The sequence below is a fragment of the Narcine bancroftii genome, chromosome 7 (assembly GCF_036971445.1).
Source record: "Narcine bancroftii isolate sNarBan1 chromosome 7, sNarBan1.hap1, whole genome shotgun sequence".
In the NCBI taxonomy this organism is placed as follows: Eukaryota; Metazoa; Chordata; class Chondrichthyes; order Torpediniformes; family Narcinidae; genus Narcine; species Narcine bancroftii.
In genome coordinates, this window is record NC_091475.1 from 194,856,205 (window position 1) to 194,879,948 (window position 23,744).

The window sequence follows — 23,744 nt, forward strand, 5'->3', positions numbered from 1 at the left end:
TAATTTAGAGAATCGAACACAGTTACAGGACTTTCTGGCTCGTGAGGCAGCGCCACCCATGTGACCAATTAACCTGCCAACACCATATATCTTTGGAACATGGGAGAAAACCGGAGGAAACCCCTATGGACACGGGGAGAAAATTCAAGCTCCTTACTGACAGTGCTGGATCTGAACCTGGGTTGTTGGCACTGTAATAACATGTGCTAATCCCTTCACAAAGCCCCTTTTGCTCCCCCCTCAGCATTTTTCTGTCATCCTTTACCCCTCCTCATCCCACCTACTGATCACCTCCTGATCTCTGCCCCTTCCATATTTAATTCTGCCCATCTTCCCACTTATTTCCCAATATGAATGCTTCCTGACCCACTGAGTTCACAGGTACAGCTCCAGTTACTTGAACATTCAAGTATCTTTTGAATGTGATCCAGGCATCTATTAACACCAGGGCAAAGAGCCCAGTTGTTGGCACCCCATCCACAAACATGTATCATTCAACTGGTGCATTGTAGGTGCAGTGTCCTCCAGAAGGACAACATACTGATCATTTTTTTTAAAACAACTCTGACAGCATTCCCCAATCTGTGACCTTGATCTCCAAGTAGACAAAGGAGAATTTCCTTGTCTGACCTGGAAGTATATCACTGTTTCTTCATTGTTCCCTAACAAAGAGTACCTTAATCAGAAGGACTACTGGGCCTTAAAAAAGGGGTCTCACCATCACCATTTCAAGGACAAATAAAAATGGATAATAATTGTTGGCCTTGCCAGTCTTGCCCACATTCTGAGGAATGTAAGAAAGAAAACTATTGTTCATTACTCACAGGAACAACTACATAATTTAAAAGATATTTGGCCAAGTTCATGCATGGGAAAAGTATGGGATGAATGCAGGCAAACAGGACTAGATCAGGAAGGCAACTTGGTCAGCATTGACGAGTTGGGCCAAAAGGCCTGTTTCTATTCATCTATCTCTATGATATTACACAGTTTGCTCAACACTGTTACAGTACCTATGGCCTGGGTTCGAATCTGGCGCTGTCTGTAAGGAATATGTACATTCTCCCCATGACTGTATGGGCTCCGGTTTCCTCCCACCTTTCAAAACATATCAGGGTTGTAGGTCATTTCGATCTAATTGGGCGGTACAGGGTTTTGGCCGAAAGGCCCGTTACTTGGCTGTATGTCTAAATTTAAAAAAAATAATTAAAAATTGAATTACTTTAAAAATATGCGCACTGATTGTGTATGTCTCAGTCACTCTCAACTAAACAGACATGTTGTCAAGCAATTGTGAACCAATTCACTGACATTACATGATAGGTATTAAAGTGAAGGGAGTGCTTTTATTAAATTGAAGTCCTGCTGCTCTGCATTATGTCAGGATCCCAATATTCCTCTCCTTTGTGCCCTGGGCTTGGCCTGTTGGAGGGCTAAAAACTGGCCATGATTTCTTTCCCAAAATTGTTTATCTGTATCCTGAGACATTCAGCTGAGAACTACCAGACCAGTAAACTCCACTGAGACATTTGCTGGATTTACTGAATTTCCTTCTACATAAAAGATAACACAACCTATTAATATCAGTGTGTCATATTTAGGGGAAGCTACATAATTACCAGGATTCATCAGTTCTTAAAGATTTCCAAATTTTTTGGGAAGCTTCAGCTTGGATCTGAGCTTTATCCAAAATAGATTTATTTTGTATTTTCATTTCCAGCCACAACATTTCACAAGATATAATATGTCAAAAATATTAACAGTTCTTTTTTTCTGTCAAATCATAAATCTGTTTTTGGTTGATCCAGACACATAGAACACATTCATTCGATATTAATGGAATTATGTGAAATGATTCCTAAAAATGTCACCCATTCAAACCCTCAAAACAAATTTAATGAGAAATCTTATTTTGTTTTAAGCAACTTTAAAGCAACATGTCATAATTGTTTCTTGAACTTGGAATGAAATCAGGATAAAGTATTGCAAGGCAGGACAGAGTGAGTAATATATATAGATATATATATATATATATCTATATATATAAGCTCTGATCTCTCCCACACAAATATCTTGTCAAAAGAAGGAAGAGAGTGGTAAAAGCCAATCGTATTTGCATAAGCTGTCCATGGTAACATTTACATTATTTGGTTTTTAAATTCTACCCACTGTTTTGGAGTCATGCAGTACAGATCTACCGGGAGGGTGGGCAAAATCATTGAGGACCCCTGCACACAGCATCTTTCAGGCGCTCCCATCGGGAAAGAGATGCAGGAGTATCAGACGTGGCACCACAAGGCTGAGGAACAGCTTCTTCCCGCAGGCAGTGAGAAGGCTGAACGACCAAAGGAGCTGGTCACACTCACCATCTGAGATATTGATTAAGCAAAATTTATTTATTTATTTATGTGTACAGAGGAAATACTTGTCCTGCATATGTATGGTTTGTCTTCAGGTAAGTTATGTCGGGTTGTGCGTCTGTGTGTTTTGCACCAAGGACCGGACTCCAAAACAGTGGGTAGAATTTAAAAACCAAATAATGTAAATGTTACCATGGACAGCTTATGCAAATACGATTGGCTTTTACCACTCTCTTCCTTCTTTTGACAAGATATTTGTGTGGGAGAGATCAGAGCTTATATATATATTACTCACTCTGTTTTGTCGAGTTGTTCTTGTGCAATCAGATAACAATAAACTTGACTTCAAAAACAGGCTCTTTGATCCTGCATGCACTCATTTACACTATTTGTAACTAGTTCCATTATATTTTTTTCACATTCCTATGAGCTTCCCCAGATCTTACCGCTCACCAGCGCATGTCATGAAATTTACAGTGGCCAATTAATCTATGAAATTCATGTCTCTGGATTGTATAACAGTTCGAGCCTAGTACATTATAGGAGTGAATTATGGCTGAGCATGCATTGGTTTATTCAGGAGTGCCTGGAGATGTCCTTTCTCTTGGCTTTGTTGGCTGTGTCTTCAAGTAGAAACCGAGCTAACATTTTTAAGTCTGAGGAGGGATAGCCAAACTGAGGAAAAAGGTGCTACAATACATTACCTAATATAGATGTAGAAGATTATGATTGGACAGCCCTGCACTCTTTTTCCCAGGACGCCAATGGCCAATACTAGTTTCAGGTGAGAAGAGGAAAATTTAAGGGAGATATCAGTGGTAGACTTTTTACCTTCTCTTTCCTCGGAATCGGAACATTATGGCGCTGGACATTTTGGCAAAAAAAAGACTTTTGTAACTCTTCGGACATTTTAGTGCCCACAGTATGGCACTGGCCTGGCAACTCCCGGCGTTGAAGTTTTTCAGAAACATTTTGGGATTTGTTGTTATACTTAGGTTCGTGTTTGGGGCTGGCCTGGCTCTCTGTGCTGTCCCATTGTTTCAAAAATATTTTAGAATTTATTGTTATACTCATTAAATAATGACTTATTATACATCACATTATACAAATAAAAAAAATCTAAGCCCCCCCCCCACCCCAGCAATCATTTTGAGATTTACTGTTATACTTAGGTTCATGTTTGGCACTGGCCTTGCTCCCCACTGCTTTGCAGAACTTTCTGAACCTCCTGCGTAACAGAAACTCCCTCCCCCCAGGAAAACTGTTTCCCCGGTAAACATTTTGGATTTACTGTTATTCTTATTAAATAATCATACAATTAAATGCTGGGGTTTCAGGCAACGCAGGGGGTTCAGGCAATGCGGAGTCGGCCAGCTGACGGTGAGTCGGTGGGGGGTGGGCCCAAATGTCCAGCGCCAAAATGTCCAGGTCCAAACTGTGGGTGCAAAAATGTCTGGAACTAAATTGTGGGTGCCAAACTGTGAGAGCCAAAATGTAGGTGCCAAAATATCTTAGACCTCTCTTTCCCATCCCTCTGTCTTCTTTTCTCCAGCTCTCCACTCCCTTCCCTCTCCATTTGCAGAGCCATCTCCCTCCCCCTGTTTGCTGGAGTGCCTTCCCCCCCCCCCCACCTTATCCACCTATTACTCCCTACCTGTAGGCTTGTGCTGCTCCCCTGCCCCTCACCCCACTATTTCATTCAGACGCCTGCCTACATTTTGTTCATACCTTGATGAAGGCCTCAAGCCCAAATGTTGGTTATGTACGTATCTTTGCTATATAAAGTTCACTGTTTGACCTGCTGAGTTTCTCCAGCATTGTCTTTTTACTTGCTGCGTACCTTGGTGGTGGTGGTGGAGGCTGGTCCAGCAGGGACATTTAAAAATTTCTTAGATAGGTATATGGATGAAATTAAAATGAAAGGTTAGGGGTTGTAAAGGTGGGAAAGGATAGTGGAGTGTCTTTATATATGTCGGTACAACACCATGGAATGAAGAGCTCCACTCTTCTAAGTTATTACATATGTGAATCACAGTGGTGGCCTCGACAGTAGCTATCTCTCAGTTAGTCCCACAGAGATAGATTTGTCAGCTATTTATCTCACTGAGTTTGTCCGAAATAACCCAATCCAAAAATGTTTGCTGGGTCTGAAATGCCTGGAATTGCAAGCTCTTTTCATGGACAGTGAGGTTAAATTCAGCAATTCAATTGCCACCCTTCCAGATATCAGGTCAATCAACTGTAGCCAGAGTACCAGGACTCAGACATATCTCAGTTGTGTAATTCAGCTGTTCGCTGCAATGCATGATTACAAACTAGGCCACTGTGGATATTCTGCCAGAATAATTGTTGTCTTCAAAATTATAAGCTTAGTATTAACAATTTTCCTGGAGTAATAACTCTCTTTAAGCTACTTACTCCTGGTAGACAGTAAGGGATAAACCACAAACTTGCCCGTCATGACCAGATTCAGAGAAGGATTTAGAAAGCCATTCTCAGGTATTAGGTATAATCCATTTTGTAATCCATTCTTTCTGCTCACAACACAGTATTATTACATATTCATTGCATCACCAACCATGAAGGAACATTGGCAATGAAATGTGAATGTATGCACCATTTTAGCAGAGATGAAGAAGCTGCCCAAGGATTCAATATGGCAGATGGCAAGAAAGAAAGGAATGTGTTCACTGAAGTATTATAACGTGCTGTGAAAGCACATCTATCAGCACGGATTTGTGTGAGGAAAATCATGCCTCATGAACTTGAAAGAAGTATTTGAAGAGGTGACAGAGGTCAGAGAGAAGGCAAAACAGTTAATGTTATTTACAGTAAACCCCTGTTATTCAGAATTCAATCAAACGGCAGCCTCAAGCAACCGGTTAAAAAATTTGCAGAAAATAAATCAGTAAAAAATGCGCAAGTTTTAATTTGGAATGCCTCCGCTGTTAGTTCACATTCATGCAACATACAATTTCACTTATCTGGCATCTACCAATTCCCATTGGTGCCGAATGACAGGGGTTTTACTGTATATGGATTTTTAGTAAATATTTTGATGAGGTCACAGATGACAGGTTAAGGCACATGGGTAGGAGACCAACAAGGCAAGTGGATTTTAAAAACAGGGCTTAGTGTTTGGAGTTAGAGTGGCTGCAAGAGGGCAATTTTTCAGACTGATGAACCATAATTAGTGGAGTGCCTCAGGGTCCAGGACAAGGACTTGTGTTTTTAGTAATATACATAAATGATTTAGACATGGATGATTGGGGCAAGGTGAGTACGTTTGCTGATGCCACAAAAATATATGCTAAGGTGGACAATGAAGAAGGTTCCCTGGGTTTGCCAAGATTATACAGGGAATTGGGCTACAGAATGATAGATGCAGTTTAACTTGGAGAAGTGTTGTGCAGCATTTGAGTAAATCAAAGCAGGGCAGGACTTATGCCTGAAAGAGTGTTAAGGAGTAGTGGGATGTAGTAGTGCAGGTACATAGGTCTTTAAAGATGGCAGCACAGGTTGACAGAGTAGGTGAAGAGAGCATTTGGAATGATTGCCTTCCTCAGTGGGGGCATTGAATATACCGGTAAGTGTCATATCAAAGTTGTTCAATATATTGGTGAAGCACACTTGGAATATTGTGTGCAGTTTTGGTTGCCTAGCTGTGGGAAGAATATTATAATGTTTAAAAGTTGTTGCCAAGATTAAGAAAGTAGAGTTATTATGAAATTGGGGAAAAAAAACAGGGCTGTTTCTTTTAGAGTCCCAGAGGTTGAGAGGGTATCTTATTGAAATCTATACAATAAGGTGAATAGTAACACCCTACTTCCTAGAAGAATCTAAGACAAGAGGGCATATGAGGTGGAGGGGGTGGGATTTAGAAGGGACAGTTCATCCCACAGAGGGTGGTGGACATATGGAATGATTTGCCAGGCAAAATGATAGGAGCAGGAGTGTTAGTTTCTCTTAAGAAATACTCAGAGAAAGACATGGGTGGGAGGGGATTGGAGGGGTTTGTGCCTCATGCAGGCAAGTGGAACTAAAGCAGGAGGGCATGTTCTTTGGCATGGACAAGCTGTGCTGTATGACTTTATTCTGCGACCACCATTTTTCATTTCCATAAAGCAAACTCTCAGAAGTCCTGAGCTCTTCTTGAATCTGGAACTATGGGGCAAGGTTGTCGGGGGCTCCAGCTGCTTTTGTGGATGTTGCAACATAACGTCCGCATGGTGCATGAATTGCGTCACCTTGTCTCAGCTTCATCACCACTGATATTGCAGATCCTTCAGGTTGGTGAAGCTATGAGGCAGATGGTGGAATTTCTGAATTTAAATGTAACAATAAATAGCTTTGTTGTTACCCCATTACTGATGTAAAACCCAATGCTGGAGGAACTCAGCAGGTCACACAGTGCATTGTAAAACAGGCACCTGCCTACATATTGCTCATAGCTTGATGAAGGCCTCAGGCCTGCAATGTTGCTTATGAATCTTTATCTTTGCTATATAAAATATGCTGTTTGACGTGCTGAGTGTCTCCAGCATTGTGTTTTTATAGCAAATCTTGGTGCATGTCAGGTACACAAAAATTATTTTCTGAGACATCTGCTTGGAGCCATATAGGACAGAACAGACCCTTCACCTGAGCGCAGTTGCGACATAAAGTGGCGAATGTAGCCGAGTCCATTACAGACTCTGACCTCCCATCCATTAAATATGTGCTTCCTCAAAAAGGCAGCCAGCATAATAAAAGACCCACATTAATTTTGTCATAATCTCTCTCATTGCTACCTTCGAGAAGGCCAGCACTTTCTGTTCAAAAATAGACCCCCCCCCCCCCCCCCTCCGATGGCTATCCAAATCATAAACTACTCTAGCACCACAAAAAGGACTGTGGTGCCGGAGTAGACATGATTGAACCTCTAGGTTTTTTTTCTTGGGCCACAGTAACTATGGATATTAATGAATCTATCCATATTTTATAGTTATGATTTGCTTCCATACAGTAATTTTATTTTTCAGGTGAAATCAAGTCAAATTTATTGTCATCTGATTGCACACAAGTACAACCCGATGAAGCATCGTTCTCCGGTCCTCAGTGCAAAACATGCAGATGCACAATCAGACATAACACATGCATACAGACAATACATATGCGGGAAGATAAATATTTCAGCTATACAAATAAATATTGTTTTGTACAAATGAGAGATTTGGGTGCATACTGTGAGCAGTTCCTTTGGTCGTTCAGCTGTTCCCCAGTCGGGTGGCACTGGATCTGATGCTCCCATACCATTTGCCTATTGGGAGTATCCAAAAGATGCTGTGTGTAGAGTGGAAGGAGTCCTCAATGATTTTGTGCACTCTTATCAGACAATGATGGGGAGGAAGGAGACTCCAGTGATCCTCTCTGCCACTCTTATGGCCTTCAGATCCTTTCCCTGCAGCAACCTTAATACACTTAGATGCGGCCGGCCCAGATGCTTTCGATAGAGCTCCTTGAAGCCATAATTGTGGCTGCTAATCTTCCCCCTTCTGTCTTCTCAGGAAGTGCAGTCTGTTGTGCCTTCCTGACAAGTAAGGAGATGTTGTGTGTCGATGATAGGTCACGAGTTAAGTTGTCTCCAAGGAACTTGGTGCTCTCCACTCTCTCTACTACAGAATTGTTGATGAGTAGTGGATGTGGTCATTCCTGGTCCTCCTGAAGTCCACCATCATTTCCTTCATCTTGCAGGTTCAGCAAGCAGTGAACGGTATGTTGGCTTTCATAAAGAGGGAATTGGAGTGTAGGAGTAGAGAAGCCCTCTTGCAGTTATACACGGCCCCAGTGAGACCTCACCTGGAGTATTGCATCCAGATTTGGTCCCCATATTTAAGAAAGGACATACTTGATATAGAGAGAGTGCAGCGCAGATTTACGAGGTTAGTTCCCGGGATGGCAGGATTGTCATACGCGAATAGGTTAGAAAGATTGAGATTATATGCGATGGAGTTTAGAGGGATGAGGGAAGACATGATTGAGGTATTTAGGATTATCAAAGGGCTTGACAGGGTGAAATCAGAGTACATGTTCCCAATGATGGGAGAGATTAGGACTAGAGGGCATAGTTTAAGAATACAGTGAAGGCCATTTAAGACAGAAATGAGGAGAAATTTTTTACCTGGAGAGTTGTGAGTCTGTGGAATACATTGCCACAGAGGGTAGTGGCGGTGGATTCGCTGGATAGATTTAAGAGAGAGTTGGATAAGACTCTTGTGGGCAGGGGAGTTAAGGGTTATGGAGATAAGGCTGGGATTGGTTATTGAAAGAGAAAGATCAGCCATGGTCCGATAAATGCCGGTGCTGGCTCGACGGGCCAATTGGCCTACTCCGGCACCTATTGTCTTTTGTCTATTGAGACTCAGGTTGTTATTCTTGCACCATTTCATGAGATTTTCCACCTCTTATTTTTAAATAAAATTCCTGTTTGGCTATTGCAATTACGAATGTTGGTGCATTTGCCCATTGTACTTATGAGTATGACAATAAATTCATTACCTTTTTCATTATAATTAACTCATCCATGCCGACTAAGTTGGCAGTGTGGTTTGCCCCATTTGCAAGCATTTGGTCTCTGTCCTTCAAAGCCTTTCCTATCCGTATATCTGTCCATGTCCAAATGAAGTAAATACAAATACATACAAGAGATATACTTGGGAGAAGGTCCACTTTGTACAGCAACTTTTCCGAGCCATGATCATCTAAAATATTTATATAAATTTATTTTAAATTATATCTTTTTGTCTATATATATAATTATTTTGTGCTGTGTCTATGTGTGTGTTCCATGGTCAGGGGAAAGGCTGCAGCCAGAGGATATTAAACTTGAACTTGATTCATTGAGCTATTTGCTTCAGGATGTCCCTCCAATACACATGGTTGATCCAATGGTTCAATCTTCTCAACTCTTAAGTTACCAATATTCTTTCAGACTTGCATCTGCATTGGACGATTCCAAAGAGTCACAACGTTCTGAGTAAATCTTCCCTCATCCCAGACCCGAGCAGCTGGTCGATTATTCGAAGACAACGTTGCCAGTTCTACTTTTGTCTATTACCAGCGCTCTTCAAAAATTAGCTACTTATGAGGAAGTAACAGATAATCCTGATTTTCGTGTTTTGACCTCAAATGGAGATTTGTTGTTGCTTGTTATTTATGCACCAAATTCTGAGAGGTAAAGGTTCCATTATTATCATGCAATACTACATTTTTAGAATATAACTACATAAAAATTCTTTAACTTTTGTCTACCATAAGGCAAACAGAGAGTTGACACTTTGCCCAGTGCCCCGTGGACAAAGTACATTTACCGTGGAGGCAAAATGCAGAAGGGTTTTAATTTCCGCACTTGAAGTAAAGCAATAGCTTTTCACTACTGGTAAAAGCAGTCAATTCAAATGAGGCAAGTTCTTTGGAGAAATTACGCCAATTGTAGGTGTTCATTTAAGTAATGAGGAGACAAGTCTGCAATGCAACAGACAGGAAACAAATTTGTTTGAATACATTAATGTTAGATGAAGAGCCAACAGTTTATTTGAGTCATTCCTAAACAGAGGTGAGCCTGACATCAGATTGTAGGGCTTCTTTACCTATGTGATGATACCTGTTAATGTTCATGATCAATATTATTGTACAGTTAGCGGTTAGTGCAACACAGTTACAGTGCCAGTGTTCAAATCGGCGCTTTCTGTAAGGAGTTTGTACGTTCTCCCCATCTCTGCGTGAATTTCCTCTGAGTGCTCCGGTTTCTTCCCACCATTCAAAAATGTATCATGGTTGCAGGTTAATTAGGTGTAATTGAGAGACATGGGCTCATGGGTTGAAAGGCCCTATTACCGTGCTGTATGCCTAAATTAAAACATATTGATCAGTCTACAGCAAACTGAGTCGCATCTGTTAAACACACGAATGGCAATTTTCTTTCTATACTAAATAAATTGTCAATACAACATTTTTCTACATGTTATACAAAGGAGTTTTCCTCAGGAGTATTTAGTGTGTCATACCATGTCATAAATATACAAGGTTAGACCAAGGTTAATTGATCATTTCTAAGTGCGCTGCAGAGTAAATTCAATAACCAGTGGCAGTCAACTTATTGGAGCAATTTTTAAGTTGAAGTGACTCAAAGCCAAAATTACAATTTCACAGTAAAATAATTAACTTGTAGCACAAACTCCAGATTGATCTCTCTAACATTGTAAGCCCACATTAATGTCTAATAACATGTCCACCAGCAATGCATTCATTTCTGATCATTAATTGTCAATGAAGATAAAATATAAACAACCTAGAGTGCATTTCAGCCATTCCTGAATGAACTGCCAAGACTTTATAGTCAAGGATAGTCAGGCCATGCATTGAGGAGGCTTCGAAGTCAAATGGAAATGAGAATAATCTACTTTTTTTTAAATTTAATTTAGAAGAATGAGAGGTGGATGCAATTTTAATCTTGCCCCTGGCTTTGTAGAATTGTGTGTTTCGAAATAATAATTCAGTCATTCAGGAGAAAAAAAAAGAAAGAGGTTTTTTCACTCAGAGGATGGTGAATTTGTGAAATTCACTGAACAAGGGGGTTAAGAAGGTTTGGCCATTCAGTAATAGTCAAGACAGAAAATTGAAGGGTTTGATATATCAGAGGGATGATGGATTTGGAGTTAGAGACAGGAAATGATGGTGTGGTAAAGGATCAATGATTGATTGAATGGCATTAAGGGCTGAATGACCTACACCTACTTTCACTTCTGTTGAGCTCGTCGAAAGAATCAAAGACTTGTTGATCCAAACCAAGGCTTTTATTAGCAAAAGACAGGAGCTCTTCACAGGTGGCCGACCAGTTCCGGCCTGGCTAGGGACACAACCCTTTAAGGCCCAGACAGTAGGCGTGGCTAAGCTCTCAGCCAATCGCTGTAAGCACAGTCTAGATACTGTAACTATATACACTATATACATTGGTGATAGATCTGTACTATCACAACTTCTTATTAAGAAAGGAGTTTTCTCCCATAGGAGTTGGCTTGTGGGATCTAGGCATCTGGATCGGGATTTGTGAGGGTTGCTGATGGTGGGCACCCAGGATAATGTGGGTGTCAGGGTCTGTCCAGTTTAGATCAATGCTGATTAATATAACTCGATAAATCCGTAAATGTGCCAGGTGCATTATAGAGGAGTGCTGAGATGGGTGCAGATATCCAAGGACAGTGGGGGACCTTATGATGGGTGCTACCTGGCAATAAAAGCCTAGTTGATAAACTTCCACTAGCCCTGATACCTCTGAAATCATGTGAATTTCAAGAATTAGCGGAACCAAAACTAAAAATATCTGAGGGAAGTGAGAGATGCCTCTGTGATTGGTCCACAATGTAAGGCATCATGTCGATGAACATTGCATCGCTTAATGCTGAAGGAATAATGTTTGCTAGTGTACAAACCCATGCATTTATATGTTTGGGGAGCTCCTCGATCTTCTACAGAGGTGACAGACTGTCCACAGGCCTGTGCATCGAATAAAAGGAATTAGCTAAAGAAGATGTGTCCAGGTCCTTGATTCCTCAGGGGAGTAAACTACTGATTGAGATTTCACCCCAGAAACCTGGATGAAGTATCAATACTGATCCTCCTCAACAGCTTCCTAATTGTATTGGGAGTTCAGATCAGGGAGCTCAGGCTCACCACAGGGACAGACAGGAAGCAGTGTGGCTGCAGAGAATACGTGAGTGCAGGAGAGAGCGGCATTGGCAGAAGTGTCAGGATCCACAGACACTTGATGTCAGCGAAGGAACTCTGGTTTGGTGCTCTTTCTTTTCTTGGTAGGGATGCCTCTTTGTGGGTCTTCAGAGGCAAACAAAACAAAACAAATTTTGGGTGTTTATTTACAAGATAATAAGAAATCTTGAAGCTTGAATTATCTCATGAAGACTGCTGAAGAGGCTTGGGAGTCTGAAGCAGAGGATAACCAATGAAGGGTGGGCAACAGCTCTTGTTTCAGATCAGGATTGCTCCCAGGCCAACCTGACCATAATTAACAGCAATTATTGAGAACAGACGTGGGAGAACTCTTTGCCCATGCACATGAGAAATGAGTTGAAACTTTATGGCAAACCACAGTCGTAATTTTTGGTGATGTAAATTTTACTGTCGAGAGTTCATTGAGATTTATTTCCGTTTACGTGAACTCTATACTGCCTGTTATAATCAGAATACTTTGTTTAATGATAAAAGGACCAAAGAGGAGTGTGCCATCTAGCTCAATCTCATTATACAATTATGACACCAAGTGTCAGAGGTGCTGCAAGCAAAAGTGTTGGAGAAACGCAGCAGGTCGTGCACCATCTATAGCAGTGGTTCTCAACCTTTTTCTTTCCACTCACATCCCACTTTAAGTATTCTCTATGCCATCGGTGCTCTGTGATTAGTAAGGGATTGCTTAAGGTGGGTTGTGGGTAGAAAGAAAAAAGTTTGGAAACCACTGTTTTAATTGTGCCTCATTGACTCCTTATGTGCATGGTTTTATGACTCCAAAGGAAATGGGCTAATGGCAATTTTTCTAACACAAAATGTTTCAGTAACAATTGGGTCTAGAGCAGTGATTCTCAACCTTTCCCCTCACATTCCACCTTATGGAGTCCCCTACTAATCACAGAGGCAATAGGGATTACTTAAAGTGATATGTGAGTGGAAAGAAAAAGGTTGAGAATCACTAATCTATAAGAAGTAAAAGGGATCAATGTTCTGGGCCTCAGCCCTTTGTCAGGAATCTAGAACAATAGGCAGACACCTGAATACAAAGATGGGCAAGGAGGAGGGAGGGAAGGGAAGGGGAAGAAGGACAGTTAAGAGGTAATTGATGAACCCAGGTAAGAGGGCAGAAGTTGAGAACTGATGTGGGGAGAGGACAGAGGGTTTCTCTGATAGGGAAGGGAAGAGAGTGAGGAGCTGGAGGAAAGGAGAAACCAGGCAAGGTGGACAATGCGACTGGTGAAGTCGATATTGACGCCATCTGGTTGGAGATTGCCAAGATAGAATGTAAGGTGTTGCCCTTCCAATTTCCGGGTGGCCTTGATTTGGTAGTGCACGAGGCAATGGTTATGGTTAAAGATGGAGGAAACATCCTCACTACAAAATCCAAAGTTTTCCATTTGCAGACCACTGCAACAAATCTTCTAAGGACCATCATCCTTTGGGGCCTGGTCATAACTTATGCAATGGCCTTCAGAGGTCTGCCTAGTGATTAATAAAGATTTTTCATACTCCTTTTGCTTTTATATTCTGTGACCCGATTTATAAATCCCAAAGATCGTTGAAGCCTCTCAAAGATTTTTCAGTTTATCCTACTAAATTCAAACATGTGGTTGAGTTATGCCCCCAGGAATCCTGATTGCTCTATCATCTTTAAAATTACACTGTGGAGTTTAAACTGTCCTCCCTCATTTCCTTTTCCAAAATACACCATTTCAAGTTTCTCTACAATAAACGCCATCTCTCTCCTCTCTGTACAACTCACAAGTTTATCTTTGGGCTCAGTTATGAACTGTCTAGTTCATTTTCAGGTTTAGTGTCCCTGAACTAAACTTTAGAACTTTTCTCTCTTATGCCTTGGTTCAGGCTATCAAGACATATCAAAAAATAATGTGTCTAATATATAAAATGTCCAGTAATCATTATAAAGATTTTCTGAATGTTTTTCTCCAAACAACTATATACTATTAACATGTGCTTTTTTTTTGTCCATCAGTTTGTTTTGTACCCAAGCTGTCATTGATGTTAAATCCCAAGACATTTAATATCAGTGTAGATAACTAGATAAATGTAAAGATTTCAAATGAGCAGGTTCTCAGTCTTCATCTATTTCAGTGGTTAATAAGTGTAATACAGCTGCTGTAGAGCATCAGATCGGAGGTAAATCCACAGGACCGTAAGTGTGGCAGAGAGGGTTACTGGGGTCTCCCTCCCCTCCATCGATGGAATCTTCTGGGATCGTTGCCTGAAGAGGGCTCAGAAGATCACAGAGGACCCTTACCACCCTGCACGCAGCATCTTCCAGTGACTCCACTGGGAAAGAGATACAGGAGGATCAGAGCCAGAACCACCAGGCTGAGGAACAGCTTCTTCCCACAGACAGTGAAACTGATGAATGACTGATGAACTGCTCATATAACCCTCTGTGACTCAACTATTTATTTAACAGTAATATTTATTTTAATATTTGTATATATGCATTATGTATATGTATTGCATGTCTGTATGTATATTATGTCTTTATGTGTTGCACCAAGCACCGGAGAACACTATTTCATCAGGTGTACATCAGGTTAATCAGATGACAAATAAACTTGAACTTGATGCTATTTATGTAACAAACCAAATAAGTGATAAATTATATACAGGTAATGTCTATCTGGGATATTTTATTTCTTTGTCATGTAGGCTGTTATGACATCATCTAAGCTCTATTAATTTCTTGAATGAATTAAACAGCCTTTCAACTATGTTTTCCATGAACTATATTCCTTAAACATTAACTACAATTTGGTCCAGAAGTGGATATTTTGTTGAAATGATCATTTGATTGCTTATTCAATGAGGATTTAACTGCACTAAATATTGCTCTATTAGCACTTAAAGAGAGTGCCATAACAAACTAGAATTGATAATATTCATGAAAACATTGTTAATTACGTGTGCATTAATAATACAGTAAAACCCTGGTATCAAGAATTCAAGCACCCGGCAACTTCAAGCAACCAGCAAAAATATCAAGGAAAATAAATTTTTTAAATAAATAAGAATAAACTAAAAGGCAAAAAATACATCTTTAAAATTGTAAAAGTAAATGCTCTCGGAAGTACCTTTGGTGAAGATGGGAGCAAATATTCAGCCAGCGGAGTGCCTTGGGTCATGATTTGCTCGTAGCAGCTGTTTAAATAAAGTTTGAATCAAGTTGTGTTCGAATAAAATGGTGTCGGCCAGAATGAAAAGCTGGCAGATGCCACTCACCGTTGGAGTGACTCTCTTAAAGTGTCTCTCTATTTCTGCTTAGTGAGAGTTACCCCGATCAGAGGCTTTATCTGTAAATGTGGGGGAGGGGGGTGTTAATTATCTATGATGTTATTCTTTATCTTTTAGGTGGCTCCATGGAGGGGGAGGAACCTGCAGATGCAGTGATGGTTAAATGTTTTAAAACAATGTGATTGAAAATAAAATAAAATGCTTTAAAGTTTCTATATAAATACAAGTGAAATTTGTTCAGTGTAAGTACAGGGTAGTGTTTTTGTCTATTGTATTTTAAACTGTTTATTTTTAATGCAGGTGTATTAGTTAGGCAATGTAAGACTAAGTCTCATGCAATCGGAAAATATATTTATCTGGCATCAGCCAATCCCCATAGGTGCTGGATACCAAGGGTTTTACTCTATTAACTTACACCTAAGTATTATAGCAAAACATCCCAAGGCTCTCGACAGAGATATTTTCAAGCAAAATTTAACACGGAACAATATAAAATGAGAACCAGGAAAGTGGCTGAGTTAGGAGATGTGATGGTGTTTCTTGGGTTTAAATTCCAACAAAAAGGTTAAGAAACAACATCTCATCTTCTTGATTTGACATGTCACACCCTTAGGGGTCAACAATGAATTCAGCAATTTTAGATAACCAGCTTTTCCAGTTTGTATCATAGCTGACAAATTCTGATAAAAGGTCATCAATCTGTAATAATAATTCATAATTTCTCTATCTACCTATTATGTTTCAACTATTGTGAAATTATGGCAATCCCTTTATTTCCAGCAAAGACAACATTTTGATTTTTACGATTCCAACTTTGTTTTGTCCTTTATTTTTTTTCTCCTTCATTTCCTTCTACCTACACTCCCTCCTGGCAGATTTCCTGCCATAAATATGCCTTTTACAGCTCTCCCTAAGCAGAAACACCCCTTGTTGTACTTGGCTCAGTTTCTACCCTCCCACAAACCTTTGCTCACTTCACCCTTCACTCTGTAAATTAACACAGGTTTATTTCTACTGTTTTATGGGTCCCTGATGAAAGATTTTAAGGACCTGCCTCACCTGTTGTTTTTTTTCTGATTTTATTTCAGATTTCAAGCCAACCTGATTCTCATTTGCAACACCACACCCAAAATGCTGGAGGATCTCAGTGAGTCAGGCAGCATCGAAAGAAAGCAATCGATGGGCGATGTGTCAGGCCATAACTCTTCATCAGTACTGGAAAGAATGAGAGCAGAAGCCAGAAGAAAACATTTGGAAGAAGGGGAAAGGAGCAAGAGGTGGCAAGTAAAAGGTGAATCCAGGTTGGAAGCGAAGGAGGTGGGAGGGGGAAGAAGGTGAGTAGGGGAGAGGGGGGTGGGGGAAGAATGGGAATAATGCAATAAGCTAGGAGGTGATAGGAGGAAGAGGCAAAAGGCTAAGGAAGATACTGAATGAAGACAGTAAATGATGGAAAGAATGGATGGAGGGGAAGAAAGGGAGTGAGAGACAGGCAGATGGAGAGGGAAGGGGAAGGGAATGAGAAGGAAAGCCGAAGGAGGAAAGGGGTCAGAGAGATTAGATAAAGCAAGGGGGTGGATGGAAAACAAGGGGGACGGTAGTGGAAATTGTAGAGCTAGAGAGCTGCAAGGATTGGAGAGGATGAGGAGTGAGAGAAACTCAAAAAACTCCTGAAGAAGAGGAGATAAACTGGAATACTTCCAAGAGAGTTTGCAGTGGAACAATCTATGGTTTGGAGCACATAAAACCCTATTTTCCATTCCTAATATAAGTGTAGGCACTTAAAAAGAAGCTATTAGCAAAACCATCTGGGTATTTTCCTTGACTCTCTTTCCCAATTGACTTTGCAAAATTTCATTCAAATAGCAGACTGAGAGAAAGAGAATTGACAAACTTAAAATGCTACAGCACAGAAAACTGACCATTCGTTCCCTCTAGTCTGTTTCAGCCATCAGCTCCTCAGTTCCACTGACCTGTTCCCATTCCATAACCCTCCAGGCCTCTCCCATCTATGTACCTATCCAATTTATTATTAAAACACACAATTGAGCCCTCATTAACCACATCAGATGGCTGCTCATTCCACACTCCCATGACTCTCTGAGTGAAGAACTTCCCCCTAATGTTCCCCCAAAACTTTTCCCCCTTCACCTTAAAACTATGACAGCTCCATATGCATCTCCTCCAATCTAAGTGGAAAAACCTATTTGTATCCACTCTGTCAATACCTCTCATAATCTTGGAAACCTCTATCAAATTTCCCTTCATTCTTCTTCGTTCCAAGGAATAAAGACCTAACCTATTTAATATTTCCCTGTAACTTGACTCCTGAAGACCCGACAACATCCTAGTAAATCTTCTCTGCACTCTTTCAATCTTCCTGTAGTTAGGTGCCCAGAACTGGACACAATATTCAAAATTTGGCCAAAGTCTTCAACAACTTCAACATCCCAACTCCTATACTCAATACTTTGATTTATAAAGGCTAAGATACCAAAAACTTTTTTTCAACCCTGTCTACGTATGACACTGCCTTTAAGGAATAATGCATTTGTATTCCCAAATCTCTCTGCTCCTCCGCACTCCTCTGTGCCCCATCATTTACTGTATATCTCCTACCTTGCTTTGCCCTTCCAAAATGTATCACCTCCTCACATTTGTCTGCATTGAACTCTAGCTGCCATTTTATGGCCCATTCTCATAACTGGTCCAGATCACTCTGCAAGTTTTGAAAATCTTCCTCACTTCCACAATGCCTCCTATCTTTGTGCCATCAGCAAAATTTACCACATTATCATCCAGATCATTGATATATTCAGCAAACAACAATGGTTGTAACACGGATCCCTGAGATACACCACTTGCCACAGGCCACCAATCTGAGAAGCAACCATCCAATACCACCCTCTGTTTTCTGCCACACAGCCAATTTCAAATCTACCTCGCCATGAATACCTAGTGTCATAATTTATGAACTAACCTCTCATGTGGGATCTTGTCAAAGGTTTTACTAAAGTCCATGTAGACAACATCCACAGCCTTTACTTCATCTTGCTTCTTGGTAACCTCTTTGAAAAACTCTACCTGATTCGTTAAGCGTGAACTACCACACACAAAGCCATGCTGTCTATCTGAAATCAGCCCATGATTGTCCAAACCCAATATATCCTGTCTCTCAGAATTGCTTCCAATAATTTACTAACTACTGACATCAGGCTCACCAGACTATAATTACCTGGTTTAATTTTGGAGCCCTTTTTAAACCACAGGACAACATGAGCTACCTCTGGCACCTCACCTGTGGCTAAGGAGATTTTGAATATATCAGCCAGGGCCCCTGCAATTTCTACACTTTTCACCCTCAAGGTCCGAGGTAATATAATTTCCTGCCCAGTTGATTTATCTACCTTTATTCGCTGTAAGGCAGAAAGCACCTTTTCCTCCTCACTCTCCATCTGTTCCATGACTCTTCTGTTTATTTCCCTTCCTTCCTCTGCCAGTTTCCTGGGTAAATACTGATGCAAAAAAAATTACTTAAGATCTCTCCCATTACTTGAGGCTCCACACATAGTTGACCATTCTGATCCTCTAGGGGACCAATTTTGTCCCATACTATCCTTTTACTCTTAATATACTTACAAAAACCCTTCGGGTTTACCTTCATATTATCTGCCAGAGCAACCTCATGTCTTCTTTTAACCTTGCTGATTTCTTTCCTGAGTATTTTCTTGCTTTTTTTGTTATCTTCAAGTACCTCATTAGCTCCTTGTTGCCAATACTTGTGATACACCTCCCTCTTCTTCTTAACCAGATCTCCCATATTCCTTGGAAACTTGGGTTTCCTATGCCTGGTAACTTTGCCTTTAGTCCTAACAGGAACATGGAAACTCTGCACTCTCAAGATTTTGCCCTTGAAGGGGAAGACGTAGAGCATATGAACTGAATTATGCAAATCAAGTGGATGAAATCTATCTTCTCTGTTTCAGTGGTTACCCTGTCGATTCGACTGCTTGTGTTTTATAAACTCAATGATTTTTTTTTAATTCTGTTGGTCACCTAGCTATAAGTAAATGTTGTCAAGGTGATAAAGATTCATTAGGACATTTCTGGGACTGGAGAGCTTGAGTTATAAGGAAGAATGGATAGGGTGGGGCTTTTTCCTCTGAAGCTTGGGAGGCTGAAGGAGACAAAATGATTCAGGGCATTGATAAGGTGAATGGTCATTGCTGTTTTCCCACAGAGGGGGAGTAGAAGGCTAGAAGGCACAGGTGTAAGGTAAGAGGGGAAAAAAATTAAAGGGGGGCTGGGGGTACAATTTTTTTCAGATGGAGGGTGAGTGTCTATAGACTGAACTTCCAGAGGAAATGGCTGCAATTTCTATGTTAAAAAGTTGTTTAGACTGAAACATGAGATAATGCTGGAACCTGAAGTTAAGCACAATCTGCTGGAGGAACTCAGCTGCTCAAGAAGAATCAGTGAGAGAGAAAGAAGGTGAACATTTTGAGCCAAAACCTTTCATTGAGACATGAAAGGGCCTGATATTCACAGGCATTGATATCATCAAGCATTACAGGGGGTTACTCTTGATGGCATAGGGAGGCTTTGCAGATGTAGAATTTATGCCCATTTGTCTCATTGTACCACATCTCTCTCCTCCACCCTACTCAGACCTGATGAAGGATTCCAGCCTGCCATATCGACTATTCTTTTTCTTCCACTGATGCTGCTTGACCCACTGAGTTCCTCCAGCAGATTATATTTTAACAGGTATGTGGGCAGGAAAGGTTTAGAACAGTGGTTCTCAACCTTTTTCTTTCCACTCACATCCCACTTTAAGTAATCCCTAATGCCATAAGTGTTCTGTGATTGGTAAGAGATTGCTTAAGGTGGGATGTGAGTGGAAGGGAAGGTTGAGAATCACTGCTCTAGCCCCAATTGTTACTGAAATATTTTGCTGGAGAAAAATTGTCATTGGCCCATTTCCTTTGGAGTTATGAAACCGTGCACATAATGAGTCAATTAGGTACAATTAAAACAGTGGTTCTTAACCTTTTTCTTTCCACCCACATACCTTAAGCAATCCCTTACTAATCCCTTACTACAGAGCACCTAAGGCAAAGGGGTATGTGAGTGGAAAGAAAAAGGTTGAGAACCACTGGTTTAGAGGGCTTGGCATCAAAAACAGGCAAATAGTGCTCTCTCAGGTAGGTAACTTGGCCTATGTCGATATATTGGGCCAAAGACACTTTTTCCATGCTATTTAGCTTTATTGATTTTCAAGGAATGAGAATCAGCCAAGTTCTTTAAAGGACAGCTTGTTGACCCAGTGTTCCCAAGGAGAACAGGCTCGAGTATCAGAAAGCCATTCCTTGACCCAAATTCCATTCAGGGCTGCTTCTAATTGGGAAAATGATTGAGCGACTGCTTTGAACATAAGGATGTGGTAATGACAATAACTTAAAGATGACAACCAACTTGCTAGGTGTCTTACACGACCTTAATCCCCTCCACATATGTTTATTCATTTTATAGCCACCTTACTTATGTATGTCTTTAATATTCAATCAATTATTATCCTTGTATTTAGTTTTTGATTGATTTTCCTTAATTGATAAAGAAATGCGTGGAGATTCTCAGTTCCTGGGATTTGATGCACTTCTACTTTCACTTCTCTGAATAAACTAGGAAGAACAGGCAAGAAATATGTAGATGTGGATTGAACTGTCAATAATTCATAAAATAGGGAATGGTGCTATCAGAAATATTTTTGCTTCAAAACATTATTTATGTATAAATGTTTGCAACAACTCTGTGGGACTTGACAACCACTGTAGCAGAAAGTGGTAAGTTTTCAAATGAAATCACATGTTACACTGGACAATTAAGATTTTGCTTCCTGGATGCTTTTGGGTTTATTTTATGGATTTTGGGCTGCTTATCATGAAAATCACTTTAAAAAAATTTAGATATAACCTATTTTTGTAATTCCCTGTCATATTTTAAGTCTACTAGTATATGGCCCACAAAACAAGCTGCTTTGGTCAGTCCAAGCATGCCTTGGCATGCACTCAGTGCAGGTACTTTGCATATGCTGTCTGAGGATGGAAGGCATTTAAAGATGTTGAAAATTTTCTGGGCAACTACAGAGCACCAAACTACATCCAGCTGATTGACATCATGCTTCAAGGATATAAATCTATGAAGTGCAATATGTCATTGAAAATCCATTCTTCCCTGCTGATCTTGGTGCAGTCAGTGATGAACATGGTGAAAAGAAAAGCTGTATCAGAGAAACTGGAATCCATCAATGTTGGCCGACTATTGTTGGACACTGACACAAGAGGCATCAGATGCTGAGTACAAATGAAAATCTGTGGCAAAACGTTTTTAGGTCAATTGAACTAACACAACAGCATAATTATGCAATTAATCCTGCTAAATTCAATAAATGTTAATATCATGTTTCTCCACCTTCCTATGTGATACTGAAAATCTGAAATTATATTTGTCTATTACAATCACCAATTATATTTCTAGAAGGAAACCTTTTGAAAAATATTGTTGATTTTATATTCAGCAATATAAAATAACTTAGATTTAAGTTACAGCTTGCGCAAATATCTGGAAAATTTATTGTACTATCTCTGACAGGGCAACACAGCCTCATTGCTGGACTGAAGGATTTGCTTAGATTAGAGCTATCAAGCCAAAGTCAGAATTGTACACCCCTTCAGGAAAATCTGTCCAAGTTGCCCAAGTAAGCCAGTCCTGTATCCTTCGGCATGACCCGAATCCCTCTAACTGTCGCTTATTCATTACTCAATTTAGGTTTTGTTTTACATATTGTAAATGTAGTCACACTGCCACTTCATCTGGCAGCACATTCCAAATATCTACCATCCTTGGTGTGGAAAGGATGCCCTCAGAGTATAGAACATTACCGCACAATATATAGGCCTTTTGGCCCACAATGTTGTGCCGACCCATATAAACCTAGCAAACAAAACCATCCCTATCCCATAACCCTCTATTTTTCTTTTATCCATGTGCCTAAGAGTCTCTTAAATGCTGCTATCATTTCAGCCTCCACCACCATCCCTGGCAATGCATTCCAGGCACCCACAATTCTCTGTGTTCAGGTCCCCTTTCATTCTTTTCCCATTCATCTCTCAATTTAGACTTCCCAGCTCTGGGAGAAAGACAGCGACAATTTACCTCATCTATGTCCTAAATGATTTTATATAGAAGGTGAAGATTCTTACATTCAGATTTCTAAAGTGAGATTTGAAAATATGGCACTAGGGAACAGAGTTGCCACACTCAATTTGCAGCTTAAATTCAGCGATGCTCAATGTTATACAAGCTGCAGGAAAAAGTAATTTCCACAGGATGCACACAGGAAGAATTGTGGATATGCCACATTGTGAGATTAGTCATTCTATTACATGAAATAAGTTTATTTTGCAAAACTAACCTCAATGCAATTGAATTAGAGAAAAGCTGTTTAATAAATGAGCAGTCATGTGTATATGTTAACATTAATATTTCATAGTATTCCAAGTTTTCTGTTAACAATAATTTATATCATGGTAGCTGAAAGGAAGCAATTACTTCAAGCTGTGCAGACACAGGAGTACTGCTGCTCAGCAGAGGTAGTTTGTTTTGAATTGTACTGAATAGTAGTAATTAATGCGCAAGAGCATTCGTTGCTTTAATGAACCTATGAAAATATATTTTGTAGAAACGTCCAAAACTGTAAAGGAGGCAACAGATTCAAGTTTTAGATCGAAATGCCAGCAATTCAAAACTTGCTCTCAATGAGCTGCTGCGTTCATAAGGCTGGCAATACATGCCAGAAGTGAGATGCGCCAAAATGCACATGTACTACAAATAAAAAAAGAGAAACTCTTTATTATGCAGCACTTGTTATACCTTTACAATATCCTAAACATTACAACAAAGCAGTTTCAAATGTCGGAAACACAGCAGTCAATTAGTACTCAGTGGGAAACTAAAAACAACAGTGAAGCAATAATCAGATCATCTGTTAATTGGGTGAGGAATATCAATAAAGACTCTGGGAGAAACTGTCTGCTCTGAAAAAAAAATGCAAAACTAAATGCTACCAATATTTGAAAGTAGCACATGAATAGCAAACAACTGTGCTGAATGAAAGGAAATCTCAGTCATATCATCTACCTCAGCAGTTGGGCATAATACATTATTAGCATCTCATGCACACAGTGGAATACAAAGACCCTTCCTATGCAAAATTTCTGCTGCCCTTAACATTTTAATTATGAAAAAGTTTCAGTGAGACATACCTTCTACAGATTAGCA

The 23,744-nt window shown here is 40.1% G+C and overlaps 1 protein-coding gene and 1 long non-coding RNA gene across 2 annotated transcripts in view; one reads left to right on the forward strand and one right to left on the reverse strand.

The window, feature by feature from the left end:
* The window catches only part of atp10a (ATPase phospholipid transporting 10A), a 252,799-nt gene extending 237,483 nt beyond the window's left edge, over positions 1-15,316 (reverse strand). The window contains exon 1 of the mRNA XM_069891894.1: positions 15,248-15,316. The gene's annotated coding sequence lies outside the window, so the exon portion shown is untranslated. The remainder of the gene's footprint in view (positions 1-15,247) is intronic.
* A 1,185-nt stretch (positions 15,317-16,501) lies between these two features.
* LOC138740148 (uncharacterized) lies at positions 16,502-23,273 on the forward strand. Its single transcript, XR_011342704.1, has 3 exons — positions 16,502-16,698; positions 20,073-20,171; positions 23,146-23,273. It is a non-coding gene; the product is annotated as an uncharacterized lncRNA (long non-coding RNA).
* The last annotated feature ends 471 nt before the right edge of the window (positions 23,274-23,744 follow it).